This window comes from Saccopteryx leptura, chromosome 7 (assembly GCF_036850995.1).
Source record: "Saccopteryx leptura isolate mSacLep1 chromosome 7, mSacLep1_pri_phased_curated, whole genome shotgun sequence".
NCBI lineage: Eukaryota > Metazoa > Chordata > Mammalia > Chiroptera > Emballonuridae > Saccopteryx > Saccopteryx leptura.
The window spans coordinates 93,954,253-93,970,065 of NC_089509.1; the positions used below are offsets into that span (position 1 = coordinate 93,954,253).

Consider the following 15,813-nt stretch of genomic DNA (forward strand, 5'->3'; position numbering starts at 1 on the left):
ATTTCTACTTAGACTTAGGAAACTATGTGATAATTGAATCTGGGTTGATGTAATTGGGTAGATTTGTGAGTGGTGACCATCGTTCCTATCAAATTACATTTTGCTTCCTGCTGGGAACTAAGTCTTAGGGAAAAAAGATAAAGGAATTTGGATTCCAATTTTGTTCAGTTGTTGAATGGCAAAGATGAACCCAAGAACATAAATCTCTTATTCAGAAAAAAATGATGGGATGGGGCCGATTTCAGACAGCTTTTCTGTACTAAAGAAAATGCCCCAAGGGGTGTGGCCTTGTCCAGACAGACCTCATGGAACTTCAGTGAAAGCATTTGTAAGGAGGACAGTTATGTGGTCCACGTGTTCTGAGCCCCCCAACAGGCCACACAGTCTGAACTAAGTACCTACACATTACTTACAAGGAAAAACCATTAATATATTTTAAATTGAGACAGTTCCAGAAAATTCTCATGGTATGCTCAGCACAATTTTATTTCTCTGTTGAGCTAGTTAGATGCCTAAAATAAATCTGACTTAGTTCTCTACTATTCATTTTGGTACTAGTTATGACATTATTGACTCATTAAATAGTAAAGAAGGAAAGGCCCTAAGTGGTCCTTTAAACTCAGCTTTCTTGCTTCATATGTATATGAAAAATCTGAGGCCCAGAGAAGTAATGCGAGCTGCCTAAGGTCACCCAGCTGATTTGTGAGAGAGCCCATTCCCCCTTAAACACCCTCACTACTCCAGGAAAAGGCCTTTCTGAGAGCATCTGGGGTCAGAGGCAGCCTCAGGTTCTGGTTCAGCCTGAGAATTCTGAGGTCACTGGGTACCTAACTGACTCATCATGTAGAAAGGGACCCAGTCCCTGCATGGGAGCAAGACTGAGCTGGTTTATGCCCACAGTTTTGATCTGAACTGGATCTGCCTTTGGCTCATTGGAAGGTTAGTGTTCAACCTATTTACCTCTTGTATGAAAATTCACTTTAAATGATCACATCTTATGTAAATTTTTAAATATGGAGTATGATTTTGAATAGCATCTTATTATTGATCAAACTACTGGGAAATTCATTAAGTCACATCAAACTCTGACAAAAATGAACTTAACATAACCCTACTTTATTTACCAAAACTAGAGAAATGATTTTGTTAAAGGAAGAAGCAACTACAGCTTGGGGAAAAAGGCAAAACAAACAACTCTGAATGCCCGTATGTGGGAGAAATGCAAGAAACCGGGCTTTTCAGGGAGGACCCGAGTGGAGGCCAGTGTCAGCCGCCGTAACAGTGAAACAACAAAGGCCCCATGTGTAAAGGGACGGAGAACTAGAAGAGAAATAAAAACATTACCTGACCATGTCAGATGATCCATTAGGAGTTAGGAGAAACACAGAACACAGAAAAGATGGAAGCAAAAAGAAAAAAAAAAAAGATTACAAAAAGTAAGAGAAAAGCAATCTCGAAGCTCTCAACGAGAAAAAAAGTAACAGGATGAAGTTGGCTGAGATTTGAAATAGTTAGAAACCGAGGTTTCTAATCCTAGTTATGTCCCCCTGTCAGCTGTATGACCTGGTTTGTAAGTACTTCTCCAGGCCTCAGCTTCCTCATCTACAAAATAAAGTGATTGTACTAGGTTATTCAAAACTAGATCGGTAAGAATCCCTCTCAGCTGGGAGATTCTACCATTTTGTGATTAATGAACAGGGGAAACATGAAAAGAAGCTTGTTGAGTACCCCCAGGAAAATAAAGAAAGGGACTATCTGGGGAAACAGATAAAAGGTGAGTTTAGCCAGACTAATTAGAAGATCTCAAAAGAAATTTTCAAAAGAAGTGAAAATAATGTCACCAGCTTTTCATTCCTCTTCTTGCTGACTGCCATTCGAAGGGGACTTAATGCGTTTTAGGAATCATCCCCACAGGTGAGCAACCAGAGATCTGTTTTCCTGAAGAAGGTTGGAAATCCCTTCCTTTCATCAGTGCATTTAATCAGTTAATGTTTAGATAGCGCTTAAGGATGAAAAGTACAATATAAGTGCTCAACATTATCATTACTTAATAGCTTCTACGAGATTAGCATACCTAAGATTAAACAAGAAACCAAAATAAGTTTCCGGCTCGAATGCTGTGATCTAATAAATAGCTGCGTCACTGATGTGCAGAGAAACAGCTCCTGCACATAAACTGAAGTTGGTACTCTTCATTAGCTTGCAGGCCATTGTGTCAAGATTGTCGGTAATTGTTATTCTTTGCCTCCAGGTATCCCCAAGAAGTAAAGTGCCACTCATTACACAGCACTGATTAAGATTTCATACATCCTGTTTTTCAAGAATATTATCTGCTGTGTTTGTGGCGTCTGTCTACATTCAGGATATGGACTGACACACGGGAATTTAGTATACAATGAAAGTAGGGGGACTTAAGTTATTTAATAAATGATGTTGGGGCAGCTGGTTTGTCAGCAGGGGATAAATAAAGCTGACTCTGATTCATTTCACAGAAAGTGTAACTCTACAAATCAGATTTAAATATATTAAAGGAAACTATTTTATAAGTATTTTTAAAAGTATTAGGGAAAATGTTAGAAAAATATTTACATGGGGTAAATAAATATTTTGTAATCCTAGAAACCATAAAAGTGAGATATATATATATATATATATTTATATATAACTTAAAAATTAGCACAATATAAAATACCATTTATAAAAAGTCACATGACAGAAAACTGGGAAAAATATTTCCTATTTATATGAAAAAGTGCCAATTTCCTTAATATAAAAAGAGCTCTTGGCCCTGACTGGTTGGCTCAGTGGTAGAGCGTCGGCCTGGCGTGCAGAAGTCCCGGGTTCGATTCCTGGCCAAGGAGAAGCGCCTATCTGCTTCTCCACCCCTCCCCCTCCCTTTCCTCCCTATCTCTCTCTTCCCCTCCTGCAGCCAAGGCTCCACTGGAGCAAAGTTTGTCCGGGCGCTGAGGATGGCTCTGTGGCCTCTGCCTCAGGCGCTAGAATGGCTCTGATTGTGGCAGAGTGACGCCCCAGATGGGCAGAGCATCACCCCCTGGTGGGCATGCCGGGTGGATCTCGGTCGGGCGCATGCGGGAGTCTGTCTGACTGCCTCCCTGTTTCCATATTCGGAAAAATACAAAAAAAAAAAAAGAGCTCTTTCAAATTAATAAGAAAAAATACAACAATAGAATTTCAATACAGGTCAATGAAATTAACAGGCAATTTACAAAAACTACAAATGGTCAGCAACATAAAAAGATGCTCAATCTTACTTACAATGGAAAAAAATACAAATTAAAGTAACCGTGTGAAGTTATATTTTAGTTGTCAGGTTGGCTAGAATTAAAAATATCATTAAAATGGAAAGTTAATATAAGAGTAGAAAAACAGGCATTCTCAAGACACTAAATGGAAGTATAAATTGGCTCCACCTTGTTAGAAGGCAAGTGGCATTATTTACCAAACCACCAATCATGCATACCCTTTGACCTGGCAGTCTCATGTTAATGATTTCACACTGTACAGGAAATGTGTGAGGGTGTTCACTGCAGTACTGGTTCTAATAGAGAAAATTGCACAGGTTAAACATTAAGGTAACTTTCACCTATGTGGCCGATCAAAGAATGAGGTAAACCTTTATGTGTCCTGAACATGCACATATGCCCAGATGTCCACAGTGTACTGTTAACTGGAAAGGAAGATGCAGAAAGATAGTATAGCTTGATCCTATATGCAAAGACAAAAATAAAAAAATAATAAATAAAGCTGTTTGTAAATGTGTAGACATGTATGGAAGAAGACGTCAGACTGGCTATGTTAACAGAAGCTACCTCTGCAGAGTGGAATGTGAAAGGAACAGCAGACTTTAAAATAAAATTCTGTAGTGAACTATCAGAGTAAGAATTAAGAAAACAATTGGGTTTACAATTGCATCAAAAAACATTTCCAAGGAATAAATTTAACCAAGGAGGTGAAAGACTTGTCCTCTGAAAACTATGACACTGATGAAAAAATTTGAAGACTACACAAATGGAAAAGATATTCCATGCTCATGGATTGGAAGAATTAATATTGTTAGTATGTCCATACTACCCAAAGCAATCTATAGATTTAATGCAATCCCTATCACAATAGAAGAAAATCCAATTAAAAAGGGGAAAAAGACCTAAATAGACATTTTTTCCAAAAAAGATGGCCTACAGGTACATGTAAAGGTGCTCAACATCATTAATCACCAGGGAAATGCAAATCAAAACCACAATGCAATACCACCTTGCACCTGTTGGAATGGCTATTATCAAAATGATAAGAAATAAGTGTTGGTGAGGACGTGGAGAAAAGGGAACCCTTGCGTGCTGTTGGTAGAATGAATGTAAATTAGTGCAGCCACTATGGAATACAGTATAAAGTTTCCCTGATCCAGCAATTCCACTCCTGGGTATTTATTTGAAAAAAATGAAACCACTAACTCAAACAGATATATGTACCCCCATGTTCACTGCAGCATTATTTACAATGGCCAAGATTTGGAAAAAACCTAAATGTCCATTGCTGAATAATGGATGAAGAAAATGTGATACACACACACACACACACACACACACACACACACACTCACAATGGAATATTACTCAGCCATAAAAAGAAAATCTTGTTATTTGAGACAACATCTGGATCTGGATCTTGAGGGCACGAACCAGACTGAGAAAGACAATACTGGGTGATCGCACTTATATGTGGAATATAAACACACACACACACAACACACACACACAACAACAACTACTAAGGTCACAGATACAGAGATCTGATTGGTGACTGCCAGAGGAGGCGGGTGGTGGATGTGAAATGGGTGAAGGTAGTCAAAAGATATAAACTTCTAGCTATAATATTGATAAGTCATGGGGATATAATACAGGATGGCTATACTTAATATTGTATTGCATGTTTAAAAGCTGCTAGAAGAGACCTTAAAAATTCTCACTATCAGAAACAAAAATCCTTGAAACTGTGTGGTGATGGATGTTCACCAGACATAGTGGTGGTCATTTTGCAATATATACAAATACCAAATCAGCTTTTTCCTGTGGGAGCCGCCAGGTTGAAAGGCATGTGGCCCTTTAGTCCCCACGCCATGGTGTGTGCTCATTCGCTGATACCTGTATGCTCTGAAAAATGTCACTCTGCCTGCTCTGTTCAAGGATCCCACTGACCAGATATTGTGAACTTTGTTCACACCAACTTGCACAAGAACAATAGGCAGCCCTATGCTGTCAGTGGATAGGCAGGTCACGAAACCATTGCTGAGTCTCGGGGTGCTGGCAGAGCTGTGGCTCAAATCCCCAGAGTTTGAGGTGGTGGGGCTCAGAGTTCTGGCCAGGGTGCTTTTGGAAATATGTGTTGTGGGGGCTGCACATTTGCACCAACCAAAACTCGGTGCCATTGGCACCACAGAGTGAATACAACACAGAAGTGATATGCCATCTGCTCCACACTGGCTGCCTAGGCCTGACCAGCACTGGCCAAGTCTAAAGGTCATTGTATTTAGTAAGTTCCTTAACTTCTATTGGTGGTTAAAGAAAAAGTTAAAGGCTACAAGATGACCATGGAGATTGTTTTGCTTCTTAAGAAACCTATCTTTTTCTTTTTTTTTAGGTGAGAGGAGGGGAGATAGTGAGGCAGACTGCTGCATGAGACCCAACCAGGATCCACTGAGCAACTCCATCTATGGCCGACGCTCGAGTACTGAGCTATTTTTAGTGCCCGAGGCCAGTGCATTTGGACCAACTGAGCTATCCTCTCTTGGTGCCCAGGGCCATGTTCAAACCAATCTAGCCACTGGCTGTTGGGGGGAAGAGAGGGAGAGAAGGGGTAGATGAAAGGGGAGAGAAGCAGATGGTTGCTTCTCCTGTGTGTCCTAACTGGGAATCAAACCTCAGACATCCATATGCTGGGCTGACACTCCATCCACTGAGCCACCGGCCAGGGTCTTCTTAAGAAACTTAAGCCCTAGGATGGTATCAAAAAGTTCTATGCCTCTCAGCAAATGCTGGCAAGGGCAAAATGAGAAACCATCAGTTGTAGCCAGTGCAAGGGACCTTGTATCATCTTTAATGAAGACAAGGGTATCACCAAAGCTTTCAGAAACATCCCTGGAATTACTCTGTTCAATGTAAGCAAATGGAACATTTTGAAACTTGCTCCTGGTAGGCATGTGGGCCATTTCTGCATTTGGACTGGACGTGCTTTCTGCAAGTTAGATGATCTGTGTGGCACTTGGGGTAAAGCTGCCTCCCTCAAGAGTAACTACAAACTTCCTATGTACAAAATGCTCAGTACCTATCTCAGCAGAATATTGAATACACAGACAGCCAAAGATCCCTCTGAGCATCATGCGAGAAGATTCATTGCCGAGTCCTTAAGAAGAATCTACTGAAAGCTTGAAAACCATGTTGAAGGTACACCCATATGCAAAGACCATGCTCCAGAACCCATTCTTTACGAGGCCAAGAACCACAAGCTCCCAGTGGATAAAGCAGCAGCAGCAGCAGCGCTAGAAGCCAAATCAGATGAGAAGGGGGATCCAGGCAAGAAACCTGTGGTAGGGAAGAAAGGAAAGACAGCTGCTGGTGTTGGGAAGCGGACGTCTTTGGTGGGAGAAGAGGCTGCAGCTACCAAGAACCAAGCAGCTGAGAAGAAACCTGCAGAAAAAAAATCCAACACAGAAGAGGAGAAGTCTGCAGCATAAACTTGCATTCGTTTATTCCGGAAAGGTCAAATCACTTTGGACAGCTAATTTTAAATAAAAACCTGATCAAAGGCAGTGAGAAACATGAAAAAAATATATTGAATCATTGTTGTACACCTGAAACTAATATAATGTTATATGTTAATTCACCTCAATTAAAAAGAATCATTCACAGGGATTCAAAGATAACTTTTTTTTTTAATGTTTATTTTACTGAGTTTAGAGAGAGACAGGAACATCTGTTCTTGTATGTGCCCTGACCAGGGATCGATCCAGCAACCTCTTGTGCTTCGGGACAATGCTCTAGCCAATCAAGCTCTCCAGCCAGGGCAAGATGATAGCTTCTTAAAACTAAAAAGGTATAGTGAGAATGGAGAGGGAAGAAAAATCTGGTTGGTAACTGTGGAAGAATACTTTGGTGATTGTGTGGATAATGTTTGTAACAGAGTTAAACTCTATTTTGATTTGCAGCTTTGAAGCCTTCAGCCTGTCTCTCCTTGCCCCACACCTGCACAAGCTGATAGGAAGCCCAAGGGCTCCAAGGAGATCAAACCACCCGCTCCCGCCGAGGCCACACCCAGCTCCCTACCCCGACCACAATAAAAGCCCAGCCAGGCTGCTTGCCTCTTCCTTCCAGTCATTGTGGACCTGCCCACAGCACTCTGTTCATCCCCGACCTCAATTATGTAAAGAAACCTTTTTGTACCTTCAAGAATATTCTATACCTTTGGATGTTTAACTAATGAATACAAATTGTCACTTTTATAATAAATGTTTAAATTATTTAAAAAAAAACCAATGATAGCTCTTAATAAAGAATGGCTTTAGGACTATATACATGTAATTTGCATATGCATATCAATAATCATGATAAAGATGTAGAAAAACCTTTATTTTGGGGCTTTTTATATGACTTGTGCTTTCACATGTCCCCCATATATTTATTTTCACAAAAGTTCTTGAAAGCTGCCGATCAGTGAACAAACACATCACGACTGCATCAGACTCAATGCTTGTATCCAAGGAGACCTACCTGTCTGTCTAATCGAATGTTTCCTGACTTATGGGTTTTTTACGTTTTAGAAGGTAACACTGCCCCAGTTAGAATGACTTAAAAGATATGCAGAGTGTCAATAGCCGTATCTAATGCCAGGCAATTTAAGGTGGGTTTTGTTTACATAATTATCACTGAATTCTAGACATTTAATCTTATCTTTTTAAATACCTAACTGGGAGTTAGTAAGTAAGCAATCAGTTAGAATGCACATTTCGTTTTAAATGAATCTCAAATGCTTTAAATGTCCCTTTCCAGCTCTGCTGAACCCCGGGATTTTTCCCTCCCGCCCCACCAGAAAGTGACCCACCCTCACCAGCTATAGCCCCAGAGGCACATTATTTGATCTCCATTCACATGGTTGGTCTGGAAACTCCAACAGCTTTAGACTGGGTTTTGTAGTTACCTGGAGGAGAAACAGTACTGGTATCAACTTTTTAAAAAATCCATTCTCCATCTATTCAAAGGTCACAATAATTTCACATTACTCAGGGCACTGTGCAGAGGAAGTATGTTACCCAATCTGAATGTTCTTAACCACTTAGTTTGGTGCTCGTCCAAAGAAAAGTCAATGAACCGACTGACCTGCCTTAGATTTGGCCTTAAGAAAGAAATGAAAACTGTGGTTTTACAACAGGAAGACATTCAGGAAAATCAAAGAGAAAAGCGCTTTGAATAGTATGCCCACCTGTGTTGTGACATGTTAAAGAGGTTGAGTAAAATCTAAATGTAACATGACCTGAGAAAGGAAGCCCAGTAAACAACTGGCTCTCCAGGCAGCTGAGGACAGAGAGTCTGTGATCTGGTCCAGCATCTAACATCCTCCTCTCTGCCACCCCGATGGTCTACCTTTCTCTGTTCCAGTATCTCTGTTCCACCAGGCCAGAAGAAGAGACTCTCATCTAGATGCAGTCACCGCTGCTGAGAGCCTTCGCAATGGGAAAACTTTCAAGCAGGTCAGAATTCGGTATGAGTCACAGAGGTTTCGGTTTTCTTTGGGCTCCCTGTCTTTCAGGCTTTCAGGAGCAGGGTTAATTGAAAAGGATTTTACTTGGCCCCTCAGAGAGAGAGAGAGAGAGATAGAGATAGAGATAGAGATAGAGATAGAGAGAGAGAGAGAGAGTGTGTGTGTGTGTGTACAGCTCAGCTAATTGAAACTCCAAGCAGTTGTAGAGTAGCTTATGAAAATTAGAAGAGATTTCATTGGTTATCTCTTTTATTATTTTCCCTTATACTGAGGTATAAGATACATAAGGTAAAGTGCATGGATCTTAGGTACACAATTCATACGTATGTGAAACTACTATCGTCCTATCTGTTCTCTGGGCCTCAGCGCCAATCACTCCAAACCATTCTTTATGCTACCACCAGAAAGATCTAATAAAATACAGATTTGATCAAACAATAAGAATAATGACATCTGCTATTGCACCACCTCCACATCAGTGATTGACTGTTTAATTTGTGTCAGTTGTTGCCCCAACCTCTTTAATTCATTAACTCCTTTAAGATAATAAAAGTCAAGCACTTAGAACATTGCCAGCCACACATGGAGCATTAAAAAGTAACTATTATTATTGTTGTTCATTTGTTTATTTACAGGAACTTTAAAAGGTTAGTATTTTTATCATTACCTGAGATTATAGGTGATACAACTTAGGTTCTGCTTAAATGTGTAGAGTAGGGAGCTGGCCTCCCAGAGCAAGGGCTAACCACCATGCTTAGTGCCTTCTTAGAGATGGCGTTTCTTTAATGAAACGCCCTAAAGCCTCTTCAGCTGCTACAGGATAAGGTCTCAGCTCCTTAGCGTGCCCTGTTTCACATGGTTTTCCCACAAGCCTGTATTTTCATACTGGCTTCTAATTTTTATCTACCATCCACTCATCTCCTGCTCTTGTGATGCCTGTCTACTCATCCCCTGAAAACGTTTTGATCTTAGTAAAGAGCATGTATTGCTATCATCATGTATGAGTCCTGGAAGCTTTCTGTATTTATTGCCAATTCTTACTGCAACTACCCCAAATAAGTAGTGCATACTCATTTTACAGATGAGTAAACTGAGTTGCAGAATGATTAAAGGCCTTGCTTCATAGTCAGAGCGTCAATATACATCGGAGCTGGAGTCTGAACCCAGGACATCTGGTGTCAGAGCTCGGTCCTTCCTGGCCCACCACGGTTCCCCTCGAGACACGTGCTCTCACTCCTGGCTCAAATGTCACTTAGTTTCAAAGGCATTTTTGACTTGGCCACCAATCTGTCCCTTCTGCTCTGCTGCCTTCCACAGGTGTAAACAGGTCACTAATAAAAGAGGAATGGTTCTTTCTCCATTTCTATCCCAGGCATTTCCAAATGTATTTTCAACTTTTGGATTAAAAAAGCTGCAACTGAGTATTTCTGGATTATTCCTACTGCAGGCCCTGGAACCAGACATTTAAATTGCAACTTTGCCCAAGCAAAACGGCAAACCTTTGACCAGATGGGGTTACGGTCTGACGGCATGAACCCAGGGGGCCAATGGAGGAGCCGCTGCCAGTCAGACGGCACACGTACTTCAGCAGAACCTCTAGGGGACATGTGATTCCTGAGCTACTGAGACATGTGTAATTCCTACAGGATGAGCTAGCCAGCTCTCCAAACATGAGGACAACGAGGACGACTTCTGTGGGCAGCCAGAAAGGCCAGACTGGGCAATTTCTGGACGGATCTTGAAAAATATTTTATAATTGGAATAGCTAACATTCTTGTTGATGATGTAGAATTAAAGAACACCAAAACATGCGAACGTCTGGGCCATGCTCAGCTCCTCCTGCACCTCAGCAGTGAATATGAACGTGCAATCTGTCAAGTCTCACAACTCGACAGGGAGCGGCTGGTTCAGAAACGGCCTCCTGACCAGATCTGGCAGCACTTGGTTGTGATCATTTAATCATGCTTGTATTTTAGATGGTTAAGTAAATTACTTCTTTAGCTTATTCTTTTTGCATGTATTTAAAGTACTATGTATATTTTCAAGTCTCAAGCTAAAAAATCTCATTGTTGAGAACAAAATATTCAACTTGGAACAGCAGTTATTAAAATAATTTAAAAAGTGAATTGGGCTGATGGGGAGGTTCCAAAGTTGGTCTGGAAGGATAAAAGAGCAGGTGTAAGTAAGGCAATTTTGTAAAACAAAAATATGTGGATGTATTTGTCCTATCAGACATCAAAATATATCATAAAATTCCAGTAACTGGAACTGGTTTGGGGATTGGGATTGAGAAAATAGAAGTGAGTGTTCAGAAACAGACCCCAGGACAGACATGTGAATAGATTATGATGAATTTGGAATTAGAAGTCAACACAGAAGGACAGCTGTCAGAGGGAAGGGGGATGAGGGGATGGGATCAGAGAAGGTGAAGGGATTAGTGGAATTATATATACATAGTACAGAGATACAGATAACAGGACAGCAAGTCCCAGAGGGAAGGGGAGGGAGTTAAGAAGAGGGGGGCAAAAAGGGTGTAAATAGGGACACGGGGTGGAGGTGAGGGTGTTATATTCAGTGGGACACTTGAATCCATGTTAACACAAGAAATTAAAATTAATAATAAAAAGGTCAATACAGAAAAAATAGATTACTAAAAAGTGGAGTAGAAATGACTGCTTAAACGTTTGGGGGAGGGGAGAAGATCAAGCCATATCCTCACCTTAGACCATGAAGGAAAATAAACCCCAGAAATTTATTATTAAATGTATAAAACAAACTGTGTAAAACAGACAATAAAGTGCAACATATCTCTTCTCTGATCCGAGCACAGGGAAAGGCTCCGCAGGCTGTCACGCCACAGGGGGAAATCACAAGAGGAAAAAGGGAAAGACCTGAACGCATAAAAATTGTGAAATTCTGTCTGTCAAAAAACATCATATATAAAACCCAAGGGCAAACAAGAAAACTAGAACAAAATATCACACATAAAGTGTTGATAGCCTAATACAGAAGGAACTCACGTGAACCAACTGAAGAGACAGCCTGCCTCCAATGGGCAAAAGACGTGATCAAACAATTTATCAAAAAGAACAGAAGGAGTAAAACATAAAAAAAAAAGTTTAGCCTCACAAGTAATAAAAAAATAATAAACAATAATGAGAAATCATTTTTTTTGCTTCTAAAATTACCAAAATTATGTGTTTTTTAAATGATAATAGCTAACGGTCCAGTGATATGAAAGAGAACGTACTTATACTGTTGGTGGGTATAAATATAGTAAATTGCATCCAGAGCTCTTAAAAATTTCAAATCCTTTAACTACAGTAGTTTCTCTTCTGAATTTATCTGTATCAGAAACTAAACTTTGTACAAGGATGTATATTATCATAGTATTTATAACACACAATTGAAACCCCTAAATGTCTAACATAAAGGAGAAGGTACTTAAGTATACCCAATGAGATCTTATACAGAAATTCAAAATAGCTAGTGCTTCTGAAGATTTAATATGTTAAAGAAAGCAAGATAAAAATTATACATTGGGAAGAATGAGCCATGTTTTATAGGTACAGATGCACAGAAAAGAACTAGCTGATGTGTATCTAAACATTAACTGAGGTGGTGGTCTAGTGGTAACTGTGGCAGCAGCAGCAGCTAACATTAGCCAGGTGTATGGTCTGAGTCAATCTTCTCATAATCATTTTAAGGATCTTATTATCCCCGTTTTCTAGATGAAACACTGGGCAGTGGGGCTGGAACTCAAACTCGGGTCTACCAAGCACTGGGATCTGAAACTCTCGGTCATACTGCCTGAAGATTATTTTCTCTTTAGCAATGTTCTGTACTATCTTTATTCTCTGCAATGAGGATACATTTATAATTTGGAAAAAAATAAAATAAAAACACACTTAAAAAGTGATTTGGGGCCAACAAGCCCCGTGAGAGCCTGTAGGGTCCTCTCACTCTTCCCCTTGGCTGTGGGGAGTTCTTCACTTTCCTTTCCCCTTCTCCTGCTCTCTCCGGTGGAAGTCAGGAAGTCGTTCCGCCTGGTGAGGGTGGGGAGACTCCGGTGCATGGCGGCGCCATCCAATCACCGAGGGCTGGTCTGGCCGACTCATTTTCTTCCCTCTGCCTCCCTCTTTTCCTTCCCTCCCACTGACCCTTAGGCTTTCTAGCACCCCCTGGGAATAAGCCTGGTTCAAGGTTCTGTTTTAACAAAACAAAACAGGGCATCTTGGGGTTAACTCTGGGCTGGTCTTTCACAGTTCTATGATTAAATTGCATTTTTCAGTGGTTCTGCCTTTAAACTCAAACCCTTTTAAAGAGAAATTTAAGGAGAGCAAAACATAGGAAACAGTGCCAAATGCCAATAACATATTTTAGTTGTTTGGGGAATGGGCAGCTTTAGAAACCGCAAATTCCCACTTATGCAAGGGCTACTTGAGCTTTTTTCTTTATTGCTTAGTGACAGAAGCCTGGCTTTAGACCATGGCCAGAGTTGTTCTCTCTTGTTTTCTTTCTCTGTCTCTGAAAACAGTTATAAAAGGTCTGAACTACCACAATGCGAGTTGGCTAATCAAATAACAAAAATCATTTTCCACTGATGATGAGTTCAGGCTGAAAAGCAGATCTTAGTCTATGTCTTGGTACCTGTTATACCTGCTCAACAAGCTCAGTTATGTTGAACCACACTCTAAATCTGGGAGGCTCCACACATGTGACCTCACCACTGGTTGGCAAGGCTTTGGTACCATGTGCTCAGCTAGGTGTTCTGTGTCCTTTCTCTCAAAGAAAGTCACTGAGAGGGGAAGATAAGATGTGAGTATTGTTTTGTGAGTAGGCTTTCCAAAACCATGGCTGACACAATAGAAACTGGAAAGAATCCCAGAGAGCTCTTTTCTGTAGCCTTAGATGTTTTCTATCGGGGATTATAAACCTGAACATCAGAGTCCAGGGATGAAGCTCTTCTCAGCTGTCCTCCATCAGAGCCAGATTCAGGTCTGGCCCAAGCAGTCCTAGGTCATGAACTAATAAACTGTACTGCTTTTCACCAAATTAATTGATGAGCTCAGGTTTTCACAGCCACTCCTGAAATTACTGGCAAGTGAACTAGTCTCACTTAAGGATAAGTAGATAGCAATGAAAATTAAAAAACAAAAACAAACCTTATTTATACATTGAGTACTAGCATTTTGGTGGTAAGCCTGGGTAAGGAATATAGAATAACTATAGGCCAGGGAAATTACCCTGGAGTGAAGCAGCTGATAGTAGTTAGAGCAATCAATTAACATGGGTGGAAAAGATTAATTTTATTATATAAAGGTTAAAGTTAACTTATGTGGTAAAAATTACAAATAAAACCATTGAGAAAATAAGAACTATAAAAAACCTGGAAAAAGATGCAAATATCCTCAACAAAATACTAGCAAACGGAATCCAGAAACCTATACAAAGAATTGTACACTATGACCAATTTGGATTTACCCCAGGAATGCAAGGTTGGTTTAACATCTGAAAATCAAACAGCGTCAAGTCCCACATTAATAGAATAAAGTACAGAAAACACATGATCATCTCAATAGACGCAGGAAAAGCATTTGACAGAATCCAACACTCTCTGTGATATAAATACTCAATAAACTAGGAAAAGAAGGTAACTTCCTAAATACGATATGGGATATCTATGAAAAACTCAGTTAACATACTTAAAGGTGAAAGACTAAATGTTTTCCCCATTAGTGTCTGCAACAGACTAGACGTCTGTTCTCACCACATGTATTCAACATTGTACTGGAGGTTCTATCCAGCCAGGGAAATCACGCAAAAGAGAGAGATAAAGAGAAAGAGAGAGAAACTTCAGACTGAAAAGAAAAATAAAACCATCTCTGGTCTCAGATGACAAGATCTGGTATATAGAAAAGATGGAAACATTTTGCTCACATGAAAGTCAGAAAAACTTTTAAATATATCTTTGAACAAGACTTTGTAACTACATCCTTGTATGTTGCTTTGTCTGACTAACACTATCCAGTTCAGAGTTATGAAAACACTTATTAGGAATCCCATTCCAAATAAGCTAAAAAGGTAGTGTTATTGAAAAAGAATGCAATCAATTCCTCACTTTCAACAAAAAGAGGTATATATGTATTTTTATTAATAGATAATTAGTTGCCCTTCTCCTATCTACCAAATATATTACACATATTTGAGTACATATTGAAATATGGTTTATTTTTGGCATGCGTGGAGATAGAGAGACAGGAAGGGAAAGAGATGAGAAACATCAACTTGTAGTTGTGGCACTTCAGTTGTTCATTGATTGCTTTCTCATATGTGCCTTGATGGGGGGAAGGGGCCATAAGGCAAACCAGTGATGCCTTGCTCAAGCCAGTGACCTTGGGCTTCAAGTCAGTGACCTTTGGACTAAAGCCAGTAAAAAAGGGGTCGTATCTATCATCTCACACTAGAGCCAGGGACCCTATGCTCAAGCTGGTGAGCCAGCACTCCCATGCTCAAGCTGGCGACCTTGGGGTTTGAACCTGGGTCCTCAGTGTCCCAGGTCGATGCTCTATCCACTCCGCTACCACCTACTTAGGTCATATTGAAAATATGTTTAAAGAGTATCAGGGAGCAGAATGCCAAACAACTAGCTTGCCTAGGCTCCACGTATTTCATCTGGCCCTGCCTCCTGCAAGTACTCTGGGTCATGGCTACTCCCAAGAAAACAAAGATGACAGACTGATAGGTCTGTTCCAGGTCCCCCTTTATTGAATCATGGAAGACTCCACATGGACATGGGGCTTACAGTTAGACTAGAAACAAGTCATTGCCACCTGCTATTGAAACTGAGGCCACGGGGTAGATGAGGATGTGAACTTTTAAGGCACAAAGGAAAGCCATATAAGAGACAAGGCTACTCAAATGTCTCAGAGTTGGTAAAATAAAAGCTCCACACAAGCCTGTAATATCCACCGAGCCTCCGGAGTGACCCAGGTGCTCGGAGATGTCTTAGTCTGAGAGCTCTCTAACTTGTTTCTGCTTCCT

At 40.4% G+C, this 15,813-nt stretch overlaps 1 protein-coding gene and 1 pseudogene across 3 annotated transcripts in view; one reads left to right on the top strand and one right to left on the bottom strand.

Moving 5' to 3' along the window:
* Positions 1-15,813, bottom strand: part of PLEKHM3 (pleckstrin homology domain containing M3) — a 193,986-nt gene that overhangs the window by 42,294 nt on the left and 135,879 nt on the right. The window lies entirely within an intron of this gene.
* On the top strand, positions 1,209-6,748 carry LOC136378695 (large ribosomal subunit protein uL4-like; annotated as a pseudogene).